At 38.0% G+C, this 19,877-nt stretch overlaps 1 protein-coding gene across 1 annotated transcript in view; it reads right to left on the bottom strand.

Moving 5' to 3' along the window:
* Positions 1–695: 695 nt before the first annotated feature.
* LOC134807503 (uncharacterized) overlaps positions 696–19,877 on the bottom strand; it is a 162,736-nt gene continuing 143,554 nt past the window's right edge. The window contains exon 13 of the mRNA XM_063786003.1: positions 696–783. The gene's annotated coding sequence lies outside the window, so the exon portion shown is untranslated. The remainder of the gene's footprint in view (positions 784–19,877) is intronic.

Raw genomic sequence — 19,877 nt, 5'->3', positions numbered from 1 at the left:
ACATTCTGTTAATGCTATGGCTTCAGTGCTGAGATGGCTGGAGTTATGTCGTGTAGCATTGGCTATGTGGGGAGCTGGAAGGTGATTGCACTGGGGTTTTGTTTGAGTGATGTAATTGATGATTGGAAGCAGAACAGAATTCACAGGGATTTCTTGGTTGTTTAAAAGATCAAGAAAGCAAAGCAATTTTCTTGTTTGTTAAGGGAGGCCTTTTCATCCCTCTACCAACAGCAATACGCATATCCCCCCCATTCCCACCCACCACACACACACACACACACACACACACACACACACTCACACACACGTATGCACACACCACAACCCACAGACAGCCACATCCTCTGCAGAAAACATGAGTGGCTTAGAACAGTCTTTAATCTAAACTCTCTCCAAACACAGTGGTTGATAAAAAGAGGATAAGGATGTATCTGAACAAACAAGAACTGGAGGAAACAACTGATACATTTTGAATTTTCAAGTAACTAATAAATTATACCCGAAGGAAAACAGAGCGTTTAAATAACAAGTATTTTTTTGTACGGAAGAAGTGTCTTGTTTTTGTTTTTTAAGTGGCTTATGGTAAGTGTTCAAGATTAATCTCTAGACTTTGCCTTTGACCTCCTTTTAATTAACAATGATTTGAAATTGGCAACCATGAACTTAAAGTGTTATTCTTTGACTAATTCACCTACCTCCTCTTCCTTGTAGATTTTGACGTCCTCCAAGCAGGTGACGGTTTTATTCCTCTTTGCAACCCCAGCAGTTCAGCTAGTGTTTGATCTGTTCAGGGTATTCATAAAATATGAATGTTAAACTGAATTGTTCACATTTAGGAGAAAAATCCCATTAATTTTTGTTGTCTCCTATATATGGACATAGTTCCAAGGATAAATATGGACTGATAAAGCCTCCAGTTGACTGCTTCACTTTTAAATCATAGCCCTGTTAAAGAGCAAGCTTTTCTAAATTTCCCTGGTCAATAACTGCCCCACCCCTTCCCTGGTCAACCTATGGTATCTGGCAACCAGAAAGTCAATATATATATTCCTCTGCTATTGTTTGTGGTGAACATATTTTATTCTATTAAATACATCAGGTTTCTGTAGTACTGTGTTTAAAACAAAGCCTGCAAAGAGTAGACATTGAGTGACAAGTTCAGAGTTTAGATCAGAAGTCAGAAAAACATGGCCCAGGCAAATCTTGCTTATAGCCTATTTTTGTATAGCTTACAAGCTGTGTATGATGGTTTTGACATTTTTAAAGGATGTTAAAGAAAGCAATAAAAAAGAATATGCAAGAAAAACCATATGTGGTGCACAAAGCCTAGAATATTTACAGAATGTTTAAAATATTTAGAGAAAAAGTTTGCTGACCCCTGGCTTAGATAATTTTAGACAGCCAACTTCTGAGCATTTTTGAGCATGAAGTCGTTTGATAAAGGTTGATTTTTAAGTATGTTGATCAAAAAACAATGTGGAGAAAAAATTATGCTAATAGACCTAGTATAAGATAATAAATTAGTGAAAAGAAATGAGAAAATGAATGTGTCATCTTCTCTAGCAGTGTATACACTCCTTAAAGTAAGAAATACATTGACAGATTCTTGATTTTTCTGGGAAGATCACGATTTTATATAATCTTATTATTTTCTAAACAGGTAATTTTTTGTTTATATTCTTGTAGGAGAATTTAGCAGATTATAAAATTTTAGTTTGTTTGAAGATGCTATTCCTTTGTATCATAGCACCTATTATAATGGATAAGTCTGCTGTTACTTGAATCCATTCTTATGAAGGTAATCTATCTTTATCTCTTATTCCATATCATAATTTCTATTTGCATTTCATGTTCTGCAGTTTTACTAGGATCTATGCTGTAGGTTTATTTTTATTTTCTGTAACAGCTTTTTCTAACTAGCGCTTCTTCAATCTATGGGTTCATGTGCTCCTTCATTAAAAAACAACAACAAAATTTCTAGCCATTTTTTTTGAAATCACTTCTTTGCTTTTCTCATTCCTTACATCTCTTGATACAGCTATCATTAGATTTTCTTATTATTGCTTTCACATCTTTTAAATGCTCTTCCCAATTTTCTGCTTTATCATCTCTGCTTTGCAAAGATGATTTCACTAAATCAGTCTTCCAATTTACTGATTCTCTTACCAGCCACATTTAGTATATGCGTTAATCTGTCCATTTAATTTTTCTAAAATGAAACTATTTGGTTCTTTTTCAACTCTGTATCCTTTTTATTAGGTCTAATTTTTCTATTATTGATTCTATTCCTTTTTATCTCTTCAAATATTTTAAACATGCTTATTTTATTGTTTCAGAGTGTACTCTTCTATTTATGGTAGTCTTGTGAAGCTCTCCTTGGGGAAAAGATATAAGGCTTATAACTTTCATTGGAGTGGAAAAAACATAGTGTGCAACTTGGAACCAACTGGCCATTTATGGAATAAATGACAATTTAAAGAAAGGAATGAATTATTAGAAAGATAAATTAGGACACAATTGAAAAAGATCATTTTCTTTAAAAATGTTGGAGTTTAAGATGTATGTAATAGAGAGCCATGGAAGGTGAAGCAGGGTACCCTGGTAAAAAGAATGCTGTAGGAATCTCTTAATATCAAAATTTTAAGAAACTTTGGCATTTTTCTAACACAAATGCTTTAATTACAGGGAAGGAAAGAGAATGTACAAGATAAGTTACTCTGCTCAAGAAGTTACAGCCAAGGGAAAGTATTGCATAGAAGCAAGAAGATAAATAAAATTGGAGGAGACAAGAAGATTGATTAGGAAGCTGTAGTAATTCAGGTGTGAAATGAAGAGATCTTGTACTAGGTTAGTAATATTGAGAATAGCAAGAAAAGGATAAAGGAATGATCTACAGGGCTCCTGAATGTTTGTAACATATGGAACAGTGTATAATGGAAAGGTAATTCCAAATTGAAAACTGAGACAACTGTGGGCCCATTAACATTACTGTAGACAATAAAATGTTAAAAGAAATACTAAGAAGTTCAAGCAAAAAAGAATGGCAGAGAGGAGAGAAGCCTTTTGGCATGTTGTACGCATTTGACACATGTTTACATTATTTTAATATTATTATTATTATTTTACTGCCCGGGGAGAAGTATGGTTTAGTGGGGAAGAAAACTTGGACTTCGGAGTAAAAAAAAAAAAGTATGCACTATTGGGCATGTTATAACTCCTTTTTATCTTATATCCCTCACTTTCCTGCCTCACTAGAGAATTGTATGGATCAGATGTAACAAGGTGACATGAAAGGTTTTGTAACCTACAAAGCATTATTATTCAAATGTGAGATACTACTTTTCCTGGTCATAGTATTGCAAGTAGAGTTAAGTATCTTTCAGGCATAGATTTTGGAGTAAAAAGTAATGCTCCAGGCTCAGCTTAGCTCCTACAAATTCTGCAATACTGGACAATTTCTTTTTTTCCCCTGTATCTAAGTTTATGAATCTATGCAACATGCATAACTGCAGTATTTACAGCTTGCTGGGTGGATGATATTGGGATCATGTGTGTAAAGCACAAGATCAGGCATGCAGTTGATAATTAATGTTAACTCTTATCACCATACTGATTTTAAAGAACATGGTTGTGTTGCATGGCTGAAATTACCTTTTTACAGCTCTGTAGTTCTTGTGGCTGATGAAGATAAAATTCTGCCTGAATTTTAAGGGCTAGAAGATCTGAAAGCTCTCATAGTTAAAGCCAAAGGATAATTTGATTAAAGCTGAAGGAAATGAACATAAATGTTCCTTAGCCCATCTGACATATATGAAGTGATACCAAGAACATCACTGTTTACTCAACTTTTGTAGTTGGAAGTGAAAAAGTTGTATGGGTGGGGTACCATCTTTTATTTTGTATTCTATAATCTTACATTGAGCACATATTATTTATTTTAAAAGATTCATTTTTAGAATGTGCAGTTCTAGGGGAATCAGCTTCTGCCTATTCTATGACCAACACATGATGCTTGCAATGAATTTTCTCAACCTCTGAAAGTTGTAAAATATAAGTATATAGTCATAACATATTGAAATGAACCACCATGGACACTAGTTAAGTTGGACAGAAATTTCAGAAATTTCACTGTGGCTTGAAAGCAAGGAAACCATTAATTTTTAATACTCCATATTAGCCTGGCAACTGTATGGACCTAGCAGGTGTTGCCCAGGAAGCCATGTTTCCTTAGAATTAATGACACGCCATAATTGTAGCAATTTTTCTAAGTCTCTAGAGTGTCTGTAATTAAGAAGTTTAACTGCACTTAAAATGATATAAAGTGTCATTAGTCCCATGCTAAATCATTTCCGATTACTGCTATATTTGCCAGTGAAATTATCCAGGTAATTTTCTCAACCTGACTAATGTAAGGTTTCACACATGAGTACTTCCATTGAATAAAACTTCAGGCTTATTACAAAAAAGAAAATGTTTTGAAGCTCCACAAAATTGAAATGTGAAGCTTTGCTGTTTATTTTCATCTCCCTGAGCCAGTTTCCTCATTGAGTGGGTTGGACTAGACCAGTGGCTGACATTTAATTTGCAAAGTGATTTCTTTCCCCTCCATGTAATCAGTGGAACTTCCCTTCAAATACAATTGTAACTGAACACCCAGGTCAGCTCAGGCTGAAGAAAGAAATCAGAAGACCCCCACCTACCTTGTGTTCACCCCTAAGAAGACCCATCCCTCTTTAAAACCTCCAAAACTCCCTGGATTAAATATTGGGGTGGTACACAAGTAATTGCAGTTTGGGCCATTACTTTCAATGGCAAAAACCACAATTACATTTGCACCAACCTAATGACATTTAGGTCCTTTCTAGTTTGCTATTTTACTTCTAAGTAAGGTTCCATCTCAAGTGTTTAATTCATTACCATATATATTTTTTTCTCTACAACCTTCCCTTAAAGACAAGTTCCAAAAAGTGAAGTAGTTTTAATTCATATGAAAAAGAAAACTAGGGTGAAGATTTCTCTTAAGTTAATAGCCCAGTCTATTGTCCTAAAACAAAATGGTGGTCAATAAAATATTTAGAATTAGCACATCTTTTTTATGCATGCATTTCCAGTGTGAGAGGGAAAAGAGTCAGATGTTCAACACAAAATAATTGTTTTCATTTATGGTGTCTTCAACGCATTGCTCTGTTATGTTTCATTTTGCTAACAGTGCCTGTTCTAATAATGTCGGTTACTTAGGTTTATGGGGTAACCTGATAACCAATCCAGCCTTATTCATAGATTTACCCCAGTTTCTTATGGGGTGGTAAGAGATATGATGCTATAATTTAATTAGGTCAGAAACTGATATATGCTATGCAAAAAGGAATTACATGATTCATTTGAATCTTAAATCCTGAAATATATACAATCATAGCTCATCATTACTCACCATCCAGCCATTAAATTGTCTTATGTGAAGTGCTTACATTTTACCCTTTCTAGTGATTTTTATTCTTCTGGCACTTGTGTCTTTCATCTGAGACCAAAACGATCTGCCTAAATCCTTCTGTTAAAAAATCTGCCTAAAACACTTACTATTTCTATGTTTTCAAGTCTGCTATCTTTATTTTTGTGCAAGAACATTATTTGGCCTGCATTTAAACAGATATCTTCATTTAGGTATAAAATTCTAGTTTTGCAATTATTTTGTTTCATCCCTTCAAAGATACCCCATTGTCTTCCTGCTTCTATCACTTTCATTTAGAAGTCAGGCAATGCCCTATTGCTCCTTTTGAAGGTAGTACATATTTTCTATGCTCTGGCTGTTTTAAGAGCCTCTTCTTGTCTTTAACTTTCAGCAGTCTTTCTATACTGTGCTTAGGTGTAGTTTTCTGGCATTTATCTTACTTGGAATGCTTGAGGCTTTTTGAATCTGGTTTGAAGCCTTTCATCAGTTTTGGAAACTTCTTATATCTTGAATGTTTATTTCTCCTCCGTTCTCTCTCCTTTCCTTCTGACACTTCAGCTGCATGTATGCTATAACTTTTTACTATGTTTCATATTCCTAAAGGATGCTTTTCTATGTTATCTTTTTCTTTTCTGGATTTCTATCCAGGCATTTTTTATTGACTTGTCTCATAGTTGACTAATTCTCTTATCAGTTGTTTCTAATTGGTGATCAAACACATCTACTAAGTTTTTAGATTTTCTTTGCTATAAATTCCATTTATTTCTATTGTACTAGTACCAGTTTTCTGCTAAAATTATCCATGTTTTTATCAAGTTTTTTGATACATTAATTATAGTTCTCTTTTTTGGTTGTCTTTCTTAGTAATTTTTTCTCTTGTATTCTGACATGGCTAGTAATTTTTTGTTAAAATGGACATAATATATAAAAAATATATAAAGATAAATAGAGGGTCTGGATAACATTATCTTCCTCCATATTTACATTATTCAATGTAATAGTAACAAGGCACAGGGTGCTATTTCAACTTAAATTAGTTAAAATTAATTAAAATGTCTAATTTCTTCATCACACTAGCCACATTTCATGTGCTCAATAGCCACATGTGGCTAGTAGCTACATCATTAAACAGCACAGATATAGAACATCTCCATCATCACAGAAAGTTCCCTTGGACAGCTTAACTCCAGAGGACTCATTTTTGCTTCTGGATGACAGTCATTCCATTGTGAGGTGAATAGAAGCTGGGTTTTACTCTTTTTGAAGCTAGATATATTCCTGCTTGTTTTTATTCTTAAGGTGAAGCCCTTCAGGGTTCCCAAGTGAAACCCTGAGTCATTTAGCAGCCCCCTTACCTCTAATTTGTTGTCTCTATAGCTGTTAGACTGCCCATAGGTCTGGTCATCTTGTTCTTTTTTTTTTCAATCATACTTTAAGTTCTGGGATATATGTACAGAACGTGAAGGTTCGTTACATAGGTATACAAGTGCTATAGTGGTTTGCTGCACCCATCAACCCGTCATCTACATTAAGTATTTCTCCTAATGCTGTCCCTTCCCTTGCTCCCCATCACCCGACAGGCCCTGGTGTGCACTGTTCCCCTCCCTGTGCCCATATGTTCTCACTGTTCAACTCCCACTTATGAGTGAAAACATGCGGTATTTGGTTTTCTGTTCCTGTGTTAGTTTGCTGAGAATGATGGTTTCTAGCTTCATCCATGTCCCTGCAAAGGTTATCACATTCCTTAGATAACCAATAAATATATTGGCTCTGGGTTTGTCATTCTTTTTTTATAGCCGCATAGTATTCCATGGTGTATATGTGCCACATTTTCTTTATCCAGTCTATCATTGATGGGCATTTGGGTTGGTTCCAAGTCTTTGCTATTGTGAACAGTGCTGCAATAAATATATGTGTGTATGTGTCTTTACAGTAGAATGACTTATAATCCTTTGGATATATACACAGTAATGGGATTGCTGGATCAAATGGTATTTCTGGTTTAGATCCTTGAGGAATTGCCACACTGTCTTCCACAATGGTTGAACTAATTTACACTCCCACCGACAGAGTAAAAGCATTCCTATTTCTCCAAATCCTCTCCAGTATCTGTTGTTTCCTGACTTTTTAATGATCACCATTCTAACTTGCAAGCGATGGAATCTCACTGTGGTTTTGATTTGCATTTCTCTAATGACCAGTGCTGATGAGCCTTTTTTGACATGTTTGTTGACCACATAAATGTCTTCTTTTGAAAAGTGTCTGTTCATACACTTTGCCCACTTTTTGATGGGGTTGTTTGTTTTTTTCTTGTAAATTTGTTGAATTTTCTTGTAGATTCTGAATTTTAGCCGTCTGTCAGATGGATACATTGCAAAAATTTTCTCCCATTCGGTAGGTTGCCTGTTCACTCTGATGATAGTTTCTTTTGTGGTACAGAAGCTCTTTAGTTTAATTAGATCCCATTTGTCAGTTTTGGCTTTTATTGCCATTGCTTTTGGTGTTTTAGTCATGAAGTCTTTGCCCATGCCTATGACCTGAATGGTATTGCCTAGGTTTTCTTCTAGGGTTTTTATGGCTTTAGGTTTTATGTTTAAATCTTTAATCCATCTTGAGTTAATTTTTGTATAAGGTGTAAGGAAGGGGTCCAGTTTCAGTTTTCTGCATATGGCTAGCCAGTTTTCCCAACATCATTTATTAAATAGGGAATCCTTTCCCCATTGCTTGTTTTTCTCTGGTTTGTCAAAGATCAGATGGTTGTAGATGTGTGGTGTTATTTCTGAGGCCTCTGTTCTGTTCTATTGGTCTATATATCTCTTTTGGTACAAGTACCACGCTGTTTGGGTTACTGTAGCCTTGTAGTATAGTTTGAAGTCAGGTAGCATGATGCCTCCAGCTTTGTTCTTTTTGCTTAGGGTCGTCTTTGCTATACAGGCTCCTTTTTGGTTCCATATGAAATTTAAAGTAGTGTTTTCTAATTCTGTGAAGAAAGTCAATGGTAGCTTGATGGGAATAGCATTGAATCTATAAATTATTTTGGGCAGTATGGCCATTTTCACTATATTGATTCTTCCTATCCATGAGCATGGAATGATTTTCCATTTGTTTGTGTCCTCTCTTATTTCCTTGAGCAGTGGTTTGTAGTTCTCCTTGAAAAGGTCCGTCACATTCCTTGTAAGTTGTACTCCTAGGTGTTTTATTCTCTTTGTACCAACTGTGAATGGGAGTTTGCTTAGGATTTGGCTCTCTGTCTATTATTGGTGTATAGGAATGCTTGTGATTTTTGCACAATGATGTTGTATCCAGAGACTTTGCTGCAGTTGCTTATCAGCTTAAGGAGTTTTGGGGCTGAGACAATGGGGTTTTCTAAATATACAATCATGTAATCTGCATACAGAGATAATTTGACTTCCTCTTTTCCTATCTGAATACCCTTTATTTCTTTCTCTTGCCTGATTGCCTTGGCAGAACTTCCAATACTATGTTGAATAGGAGTAGTGAGAGAGGGCACCCTTGTCTTGTGCCTGTTTTCAAAGGTAATGTTTCCAGTTTTTGCCCATTCAGTATGATATTGGCTCTGGGTTTGTCATTTGTTTGAGATATGGTCCATCAGTACCTAGTTTATTGAGTGTTTTTAGCATGAAGGAGTGTTGAATTTTATCAAAGGCCTTTTCTGCATCTATTGAGATAATCATGTGGTTTTTGTCATTGGCTCTGTTTATGTAATGGATTACGTTTATTGATAAGCATATGTTGAACCAGCCTTGCATCTTGGGGATGAAGCTGACTTGATGAGATCATGGTGGATAAACTTTTTAATGTGCTGCTGGATTTGGTTTACCAGTATTTTTTAATTTAATTTAATTTTATTTTATTTTATTATTTTATTTTATTTTTTGAGAAAGAGTCTCATTCTGTTGCCCAGGCTGGGGTGCAATGGCACAATCTCAGCTCATTGCAACCTCCATTTCCTGGGTTCAAGCGATTCTTGTGCCGCAGCCTCCTGAGTAGCTGAGGTAATTTTTTGTACTTTAGTAGAGACAGAGTTTCGCCATGTTGCCCAGGCTGGTCTTGAAGTCCTGAGCTTAGGCAATCTGCCCCCCTCGGCCTCCCAAAGTACTAGGATTACAGGCATGAGTCACTGCACCCAGCCACCAGTATTATATTGAGGATTTTCGTGTTGATGTTCATCAGGGATATTGGCCGGAAATTTTCTTTTGTTGTTGTGTCTCTGCTAGGTTTTGGTATCAGGATGATGCTGGCCTCATAAAATTAGTTTGGGAGGGGTCCCTCTTTTTCCATTGTGTGGAACAGTTTCAGGAGGAATGGTACCAGCTCCTCTTTGCACCTCTGGTGGAATTCGGCTGTGAATCCATCTGGTCCTGGGCTTTTTTTCGTTGGTAGGCTATTAACTACTGTCTCAATTTCAGAACTTGTTATTGGTCTACTCAAGGATTCGACTTCTTCCTGGTTTAGTTTTGGGAGGGTGTATGTGTCCAGAAATTTATCCATTTCTTCTAGATTTGCTAGTTTATTTGTGTAGAGGTGTTTATAGTATTCTCTGATGGTAGTTTGCATTTCTGTGGGATCAGTGGTGATCTCCCCTTTATCATTTTTTATTGTGTCTATTTGATTCTTCTCTCTTTTCTTCTTTATTAGTCTGGCTAGTAGTTTATCAATTTTGTTAATCTTTTCAAAAAACCAGCTCCTGGATTCATTGATTTTTTTGAATAGTTTTTGGGTCTTTATCTCCTTCAGTTCTGCTCTTAGTTATTTCTTGTCTTCTGCTAGCTTTTGCATTTGTTTGCTCTTGCTTCTCTAATTCTTTTAACTGTGATGTTAGGGTGTTGATTTTAGAGCTTTCCTGCTTTCTCCTGTGGGCATTTAGTGCTATAAATTTCCCTCTACACACTGCTTTAACTGTGTCCCAGAGATTCTGGTATGTTGTGTCTTTGTTCTCATTGGTTACAAAGAACTTATTTATTGCTGCCTTAATTTTGTTATTTACCCAGTAGTCATTCAGGAGAAGGTTGTTCAGCTTCCATGTAGTTGTGTTGTTTTGAGTGAGTTTCTTGATCCTGAGTTCTAAATTGATTGCACTGTGGTCTGAGAGACTGTTTGTTATGATTTCCATTCTTTTGCATTTGCTGAGGAGTGTTTTACTTTCAATTGTGTGGTCAATTTTAGAATAAGTGCTGTGTGGTGCTGAGAAGAATGTATATTCTCTTGACTTGGAGTGGAGAGTCTGTAGATGTCTATTAGCTCCACTTGGTCCAGAGCTAAGTACAAGTCCTGACTATCATTGTTAAATTTCTGTCTCATTGATTTGCCTAATATTGAGAGTGGGGTGTTAAATTTTCCCACTATTATTGTGTGGGAGTCTAAGTCTCTTTGTAGGTCTCTAAGAACTTGCTTTATGAATCTGGGTGCTCCTGTATTGGGCACATATATATTTAGGATAGTTAGCTCTTCTTGTTGCATTGATCCCTTTACCATTAGGTAATGCCCTTCTTTGTCTTTTTTGATCTTTGTTGGTTTAAAGTCTGTTTAATCAGAGACTAGGATTGCAAGCCCTGCTTTTTCTGGCATTCCATTTGCTTGGTAAATCTTCTTCCATCCCTTTATTTTGAGCCTATGTGTGTCTTTGCACATGAGATGGGTCTCCTGAATACAGCACACTGATGGGTCTTGACTCTTTATCCAATTTGTCAGTCTGTGACTTTTATCAGGTCATTTAGCCTGTTTACATTTAAGGTTAATATTGTTATGTGTGAATTTGATCCTGTCATTATGATGCTAGCTGGTTATTTTGCCTATTAGTTGATACAGTTTCTCCATAGTGTCGATGGTCTTTACATTTTGGTTTGTTTTTGCGTGGCTGGTACCAGTTTTTCCTTTGCATATTTAGGGCTTTCTTCAGGAGCTCTGTAAGGCAGGCCTGGTGGTGACAAAATCCCTCAGAATTTGCTTGTCTATAAAGGATTTTATTTCTCCATCACTTATGAAACTTAGTTTGGCTGGTTATGAAATTCTGGGTTGAAAACTCTTTTCTTTAAGAATGTTGAATATCGGCCTTCACTCTCTTCTGGTTTGTAGGGTTTCTGCAGATAGATCTGCTGTTAGTCTGATGGGCTTCCCTTTGTGAGTAACCTGCTCTTTCTCTCTGGCTGCCCTTAACATTTTTTCCTTCGTTTCAACCTTGGTGAATCTGACAATTATGTGTCTTGGGTTTGCTCTTCTTGAGGAGTATCTTTGTGGTGTTCTCTGTATTTCCTGAATTTGAATGTTGGCCTGTCTTGCTAGGTTGGGAAGTTCTCCTGGATAATATATTACAGTGTGCTTTCCAACTTGGTTCCATTCTCCCCGTTACTTTCAGGTACACCAATCAAACATAGGTTTGGTCTTTTCATATAGTCCCATATTTCTTGGAGGCTTTGTTTGCTCCTTTTCATTCTTTTTTCTCTAAACTTGTCTTCATGCTTTATTTCATTAAGTTGATCTGTAGTCTCTGATATCCTTTCTTCTGCTTGATTGATTTGGCTATTGATATTTGTGTATGCTTCACGAAGTTCTCATGCTGTGTTTTTCAGCTCCATCAGGTCATTTATGTTTGTCTCTAAACTGGTTATTCTAGTTAGCAATTCCTGTAACCTTTTATCAAGTTTCTTAGCTTCCTTGCATTGGGTTAGAACATACTCTATTAGCTCTGAGGAGTTTGTCATTACCCACCTTCTGAAGCCTACTTCTGTCAATTCATCAAACTCATTCTTTGTCCAGTTTTGTTCCCTTGCTGGTGAGGAATTGTGATCCTTTAGAGGAGAAGAGGCATTCTGGTTTTTTGAATTTTCAGCTTTTTTTGTGCTGGTTTTTTTTCATCTTCATGGATTTATCTACCTTTGGTCTTTGCAGTTGGTGGCCTTCAGATGGACTTTTTGCGTGGTTGTCCTTTCTATTGACATTGATACTCTTCCTTTCTGTTTGTTAGTTTTCCTTCTAACAATCAGGTCCCTCTGCTGCAGGTCTGCTGGAGTTTGCTGGGGTTCCACTCCAGACCCTGTTTTCCTGGGTATCACCAGCAGAGGCTGCAGAAGAGCAAAAATTGCTGCATCCTCCTTCCTCTGGAAGCTTCATCCCAGAGGGGCACTCGCCAGATGCCAGCTGGAGCTCTCCGTATGGGGTGTCTGTTGACCCCTGATGGAAGGTGTCTCCCAGTAAAGGGGTACGGGGATCAGGGACCCACTTGACGAAGCAGTCTGTCCCTTAGCAGAGCTCGAACACTGTGCTGGGAGATCTGCTGCTCTCTTCAGAGCCGGCAGGCAGGAAAGTTTAAGTCGGCTGAAGCTGTGCCCACAGCCGCCCCTTCCCCCAGGTGCTCTGTCCCAGGAAGATGAGAGTTTTATCTATGAGCCCCTGACTGGGGCTGCTGTCTTTCTTTCAGAGATGCCCTGCCTGGAGAAGAGGAAGCTGCAGTCTGGCTACAGCAGCATGGCCACTCTGTGGTAGGCTCTGCCCAGTCTGAACTTCCCAGTGGCTTTGTTTACACTGTGAGGGGAAAACTGCCTACCCAAGCCTCAGTAATGGCAGATGCTCCCCCCACCAAGCTCAAGTGTCCCAGGTCAACTTCAGACTGCTGTGTCAGCAGTGAGAATTTCAAGCCAGTGGATCTTAGCTTGCTGGGCTTTGTGGGGGTGGGATCTGGTGAGCTAGACCACTTGGCTCCCTGGCTTCAGCCCCCTTTCCAGGGGAGTGAATGGTTCTGTCTCGCTGGCATTCCAGGCGCCACTCGGCACCTGCAACGGCAATGGCACTCCATTGCAGCCAGCTCGGTGTCTGCCCAAATGGCCACCCAGTTTTTGTGCTTGAAACCCAGGGCCCTTGTGGTGCAGGCACTCAAAGGAATCTCCTGGTCTGTGGGTTGTGAAGACCATGGGAAAAGTGTAGTATCTGAGCCAGATAGCACTGTCCCTCATGGTATGGTCCCTCAGAGCTTCCCTTGGCTAGGGGAGGGCGTTCCCCGACCTCTTGTGTTTTCCAGGTGAGGCGACGCCCCACCCTGCTTCTGCTCACCCTCCGTGGGCTGCAACCCCTGTCTAACCAGTCCCAGTGAGATGAACTGGGTACCTCAGTTGGAAATGCAGAAATCACCCGCCTTCTGTGTTGGTCTCACTGGGAGTTGCAGATTGAAGCTGTTCATATTCAGCCATCTTCCTGGTCATCTTCTTAATTCCATGGCTGTCACTTTCTGCTTGGCCTCCCAGCCTTTACTCCAGGTACCACTTATAAATAAGCAAGTGAATTAAATTGGGGGAAAAAAACCCAGCAACAATTGCTGAGCTTTCTTCAATGCCCTTTCTTTCTCTCTGGATCATGGCCAATTAGTACTGTCACTCTTAGCATCTCTCAGATATCTTCAAATAGATTTTTTAAAATCCAGCTTTTCTAGTTATTTCAGCAGGGGGTTAGTTTGATACAAGCTCAACCATTATAGCCAGAAGCAGCATCGTCCCATTCTCTCTATAGCTCCCTGCTGTCAGGTTTTCATCTTCCCATGGAAATATGGAAATATTAAACTATTCTTGTCAAGGTCACTAATGACCTCTCTGTCATCAAATTCAGTGGTCAGTTCTCATCTCACATGGACTTTCAGTGGCATTCAAATGCTCCTCCAAATGTATATATTCAACTTCCTACTTGACTTTTCAAAATAAAAATTTAATAGTCATCTCAAATGTAATGCATATGGTTATAAATTCTGGATCTCCCCATTCTGCGTCTCCCTCAATCTTCTGTCATCTCCATAAATGACAGCTTTATACAGAATTCTAAGTGCACTGGTGAAATACTTTGTAATCATCTGACTCCTTTCCAGTGACTTTCCATTTTACTCAGAACACCACCCAACCTTCAATCCCACAGACTCTGAGCCATAAATAATCCGTCCTCCCTCTACCTCTCTGACTTCATTCTCCTGCCATAGTTCGTGTCTCCTGTTCTACCCCAGTTATGCTGGTCTCCTTGCTGTTCCTTGAAGATACAAAATAGCTTCCTTCATCGCATCTTAAACCAGCTGTTCCCTCAGCTTAGTTATGCTTTGTCCAGATATATATGAGGTCTTTGCCAAAACATTACTCCTCACAAAAGCTTTAGCTGATTATTCCATGAAAATGAGTACCTTTCTATCACTGTCTACCCCTTTACCTTGTTTTGTATTTCTGTTATGTTTTTATCACTACTTAATAAATTATTAAGTAGTGATGAAAAGATGTATTTACTTGATTTTTGTCTTTGCTAGAATGCAAGCTCTACTGGAGCAGAGATATTATCTCTTTTATTACTGCTGTATTCTCAGTGTCAGCCATACTAATATAAAAATAATGCATCATCCCCATTTTATGGTTATAAATGGAAAAAACAAAGAGGTTATTCACTTTAATCCAGGACATAGAGCTAGTGAGCTAGGACTGAATCTGGTAGCTTGAGTCCAGTGTCCATTCTCTTAGCTATTTCCTTGTATCCTCTTCGGATAGAGGAGGTTTTAATTAATAGTCTGGGCTATATGAATCCACACAACTTCTTTTGCTTGTAGAAGTTGGGCTCAAGACAAAACACAACAAAATAAAACAAACAAACAAAACAGTGTTATCTGGCATGCCCACAAACCCTCCAGAATCCTTCTTGTTTTCTAAAAAGATGAAAGTGGAAGGGAAGAATCCTTATCCCTAGTGGGAGCAAGACTGAGACCCCTTATTAAAAGCACTTCCAATGTCAAGGCAAAATAAGACAAAAGTTCAAGAAAAGAGGAGGCAGAAGAGAGAAAGGCAGAAGAGGAAAGGGAAGAATGGAGGAACAGAGGAAAAAGAGAGGGAAAGAGGAAGAAAGCATGCAGCCTTGTGCATGTTCAGATTTTACTTTTTTTCACATATACCAAAACCATACCACAATTTAACCTTATAGTTGAATAACTATTATTTTCATGATTCTTATTCAAGTCAGGGAGAGACAGGAGGTGTAAAAGGAGTCATGAACTCTTCTTAGAAGACAAAGCACACACTTTCTCTTAATAGTTCCCATTGGTAGAATAGAGAGAAGAAAGCCAAGGAAAATGTAGGCCTAGTTGGACAACAGAGGAACCATGTGATGAGAAAATCTTTCTCTTAGAAAGACCCAGAGCAAGCAGAGGTAGGATTAATCTGGAAAAGCTAATAGTGTCTGTCTGCTAATGGTTAGACTATGAATGGGTAGGAAGCTCAGTATCTGTCTACTAATGATTAAACTATGAATGGGTAGGAAGCTCAGCAACTTATGAATAAAGGAATTTAGTAGAGTCTACTCAGGTTATGTGTTTAAGATTGGAGGTTAAATAAGCTCTCGCAGAAATAATACAAAGCCTAGTTAGAAAAGAAGAAAGGCATTTGACCTGTATTTCCCATATGTTTTTAATTTCTAAATGTTTGCTCTGAAAAAGGGCTAAGGGATTTGCTACATTTTGAGGCCATCTATTCTATGCATGGACAATTATCAATGCATTACATAACTTATTTACATATGTAGTTAAAGACTTCCTCTCTATAGCTTTGCCAACTGGTGCTACTTTTGCCTTACAGAGTTGTACTTGTAAACTGTGTTCATTTTCCCAAATACCAGTTCTTTAGGTAATTAAAGGCAGGATTCATATTCCTCTACAGATCTCCTCTGTTATGTTCTCTACTCTCCTGTTTCAGTTTTCACTCTAGGTAAATTTCTAGTTGTTGGCTGGACATTTGGATCAGGAAGTCATCTTGCTTAGATCTCAATTTCAACGTGATTAAAACAGAACCGAATCACTCCTACCCCTAGAGCAACTCTTCTCTTGACTTTCTCATCTGCCAAGAAGTCATTTTTGACTCTATTATTTCTCTACTGCAATCCTGAATTAAATAGATCACCATGTCTTTGTGGACATTATCCCATTTGTTCCTTCCTTCCCATCTCCTCTGCCTTAACTGGAATCCATGCCATAATGACCACTCCCTTTGACTTGTAATTGATGTCTTCTCACCTCAGCCTGCTCTTTCTTTCAACTCATCTAATATATCCCAGCTAAACCATATTCTTATCAAAATTGTCAGTGCTTTCTAATGGTCATTTAATACAATACAAACTCCTTAACCCAGTATTTGAGGCAATCTACACTATGGTCTGACTCTATGAGATTGTCTTGTACCAGATTGCTATTAGGTTGGTGCAAAAGTCATTGTGGTTTTGCCATTACTTTTAATTGCCATTACTTTTAATGGCAAAACTGCAATTACTTTTGCACCAACCTAATATATCAACAAAAACATCAACAATAATTAAAATGTATTGACTACTTCTGACTCTCTACTATGTCTCGTATAAATCATACCTTCTAGAACAATGTTGTCCAACATGGTAGCCACCAGATACATGTGGCCTATTGAGCACTTAAAATGAGGCTAGTTTATATTAAGATGTGCTGTAAATGTAAAATATATACTGGATTTTGAAGACTTAGTATGCAAAAAGAATGTACTACATCTCACTAGTTTTATATTGATTACACGTTGTAATGATAATATTTAGATATATATTAAGTTAAATAAAAAATCAAGGCCAGTTGCGGTGGCTCACACCTGTAATCCCAGCACTCTGGGAGGCAGAGGTGGGTGGATCACTTGAGGTCAGGAGTTCGAGACCAGCCTGGCCAGCATGGTGAAACCCCATCTCTACTAAAAATATAAAAATGAGCTGGGCACGGTGGCAGGCACCTATAATCCCAGCTACTTGGGAGGCTGAGGCAGGAGAATCTCTTGAATCTGGGAGGCAGAGGTTGCAGTGAGCCAAGACCGCGCCACTGCACTACAGCCTGGGCAACAGAGCGAGACTCTGTCTCAAAGAAAAAAAAAATTAAAATTACTTTTAACAGTGTCTTTTAAATTTGTATACTGTAAGTCTTGGAAAATGTAGAAGTACATATATGGTTTGAATTTGTGGCTTAAATTATATTTCTATTGAATAGTTTTGCTTTGCTGTGACAAATAAATATGTGCATGAACAAAAAAAGGAAAATATATAGAAATACAGCATTTAAAAAACGTGACAGGATTTGGGGATGAGTCTTGCTTTTTTTTCAAAATAATTGTTATCATTTTAATTGTTTATAATAAAAAGTATAACACCTAGTTAAGTTTAAAAATGGTCATATCTATCCCTCAAGATAACTCTTTCTACAGGAAGCTTTTTTCGGGAGTCTCAGCCAAAAGTAATTTCTTCTTCATTGTATTTCTTCTGTGTGTGGTTCTGAAATGTGCAGCACAGAGAACCACCCAGGGTGTATCTAAAAAATTACCAGCTACCCAGGCCAATTGAATCATCATTTCTGGGGATGGGGTCTATTATCAATACAATTGATATTATCAATATCCCCATCTGTGGATGGGGTCTATTATTAATACAATATTAATAAAAGCAACATTGAGAAATAGCAATGGGTCAGGCTGTGGCACTTATTAGATGCTTCCTTTTAGTACAGTAACTTGTCTATTTGATATTTTGTCTCCTTTATTAGACTTAAGGTATGCAACTTTGCATCCTCCATGCTACAAGGTTTTATATGTCACAGATCATCAATAAGTATCATTAAATAAATGCTGAAAGTTGAAAAGCATTTCCATAAATGGAATCACTGTAGGTAAATTTAGCAAATTCTGTCAATTACTGGGTTATTTATTTCTTACCATCCTATGATGTGCATACTATTATTATTCCCATTTTTATGAAGATGAGAAAATGAATTTTCTGAAAATGAAATAAAGTAGATGTGACATCCCACTAACCAGTGACAGGGTCAGGATTTGAACACAGATTGAATTGACTGCAAAGCACCAATGGCTAATTACCATTGTCCTGGAAAAATAGCAGACATTATTGTTCTCTATATTGAGTACGACCAAAATGCAGTCCGCCCAGAAAAGCATGAGACCAATAAAACAAGACAGGTGAAAAACTTAAACCTTTATGACAAGAGTCTAGTGGTGGCACTGAGTAAAGAAGAAAGTTTAGCTTGTACTGAAAGGAGGAGTACATTTGAATGTGTTGCAAAAGCTTACATTTTGATATTTTCTCACATTAGAGTGAAAATCTTTGAGTAGTAGCCAACTAAATCATATGTTGGGCTGAATTTAATTCACCGAACATTTTTTGAGGGTCTCCTATGTGCCAGGCACATAGGTCCTTAGCATACAATAAAGCAGAGCCTGACACATAGTAAACATTAGGAATGTTGCACACATTGTTGAGTTCTTGAATGCCTGAGTAATGAGTAATGATTCATAAAACACAGCTTCTGCTCAAAAGGTACTCACAGTCTGGTGGGGAAAACAGTTAAGAGACAATTATAGCACCATCTGATCTGTGTTATAAAAGAGCTAAGTCCAGAGGGGAGGGTGGGCCAACATAAGGGCCACCTAGCTGAAGCCTCCCGTAGAAGAAAAAGGCCACAGTACCTAATCTCTTGCATAGAGAGGAAAGCTTTCAGCTACAGAAGGCTATGGATCCCTTCTACTTAAAATATCCAGGATCCAGGAGTGTGCCCAGCTATTTTTAATTAGCACTGCCGATAGGAAATATGTTATCTCATGGAATGTAATGCCATCCATGCAGGAACCCAAGGAAGCCTAAACATGACTCTCAACTCTATCTCCTCCTTCCCTGCCAATGTTCGATTGGTTGCAAACTCCTTCTTAATAGTCCTCCTTAATAGCTTTCTAATCTGCCCCCTGTATTCTCCATCTCCATCACTACCACTGTAGTTTGGGTCCTGATAAATTCTCTCCCGTATTACTGTGTCAGCCTCCTGACGCGTCTCTCTGCCCCCATCTTATCTTATTCTCCCACCCTGCAGCTAGAGAGATCCTCCCGAGAACCAAAGCTGATCACAGTTCTCTCTGTCTCTGAATCTTAAGTGGCTCTCTATTGCACACAAGATAAAATATAACTCCTTATTTGACATACCCTGCAGGTCTCTGCTTGAATCTTCTCTTCATAGCCAGTGATTCTGATGTACTGAATTGATTACCTATCTTGCATCTTGTCGTGGTGGATGATGATTCTAAGCTTACCACGGGCTGCCGCTTTATCCTGAACGCTCTACATTCCTCCTTCAGCTTTCTTCACTAGGATTCCTCCAACTTACCTTTCGAATCTCAGCTGAGATGTGACTTCCTTAACAAGCCTTTCCTTGTTTGCCAAGTCTGGGTGGGGGATGGCTCAATCTTCTAATAGAGCAGTTATCATGCTGCATTACAATTACTTTCCCCACTTCAGCCTGAGCGTCTTGCATCAGAGAGAAGTCGGTGTCTTTCCAGCGTCTATGTCTTATGCCTAGCAAAGCACCTATCACTTAGTAGGAACTCAATGAATGCGTGTT

This window comes from Pan troglodytes, chromosome 10 (assembly GCF_028858775.2).
Source record: "Pan troglodytes isolate AG18354 chromosome 10, NHGRI_mPanTro3-v2.0_pri, whole genome shotgun sequence".
Taxonomy (NCBI): domain Eukaryota; kingdom Metazoa; phylum Chordata; class Mammalia; order Primates; family Hominidae; genus Pan; species Pan troglodytes.
Note: the sequence above shows the minus strand (reverse complement) of the source record. Positions and strands in the feature narration are given on the sequence as shown.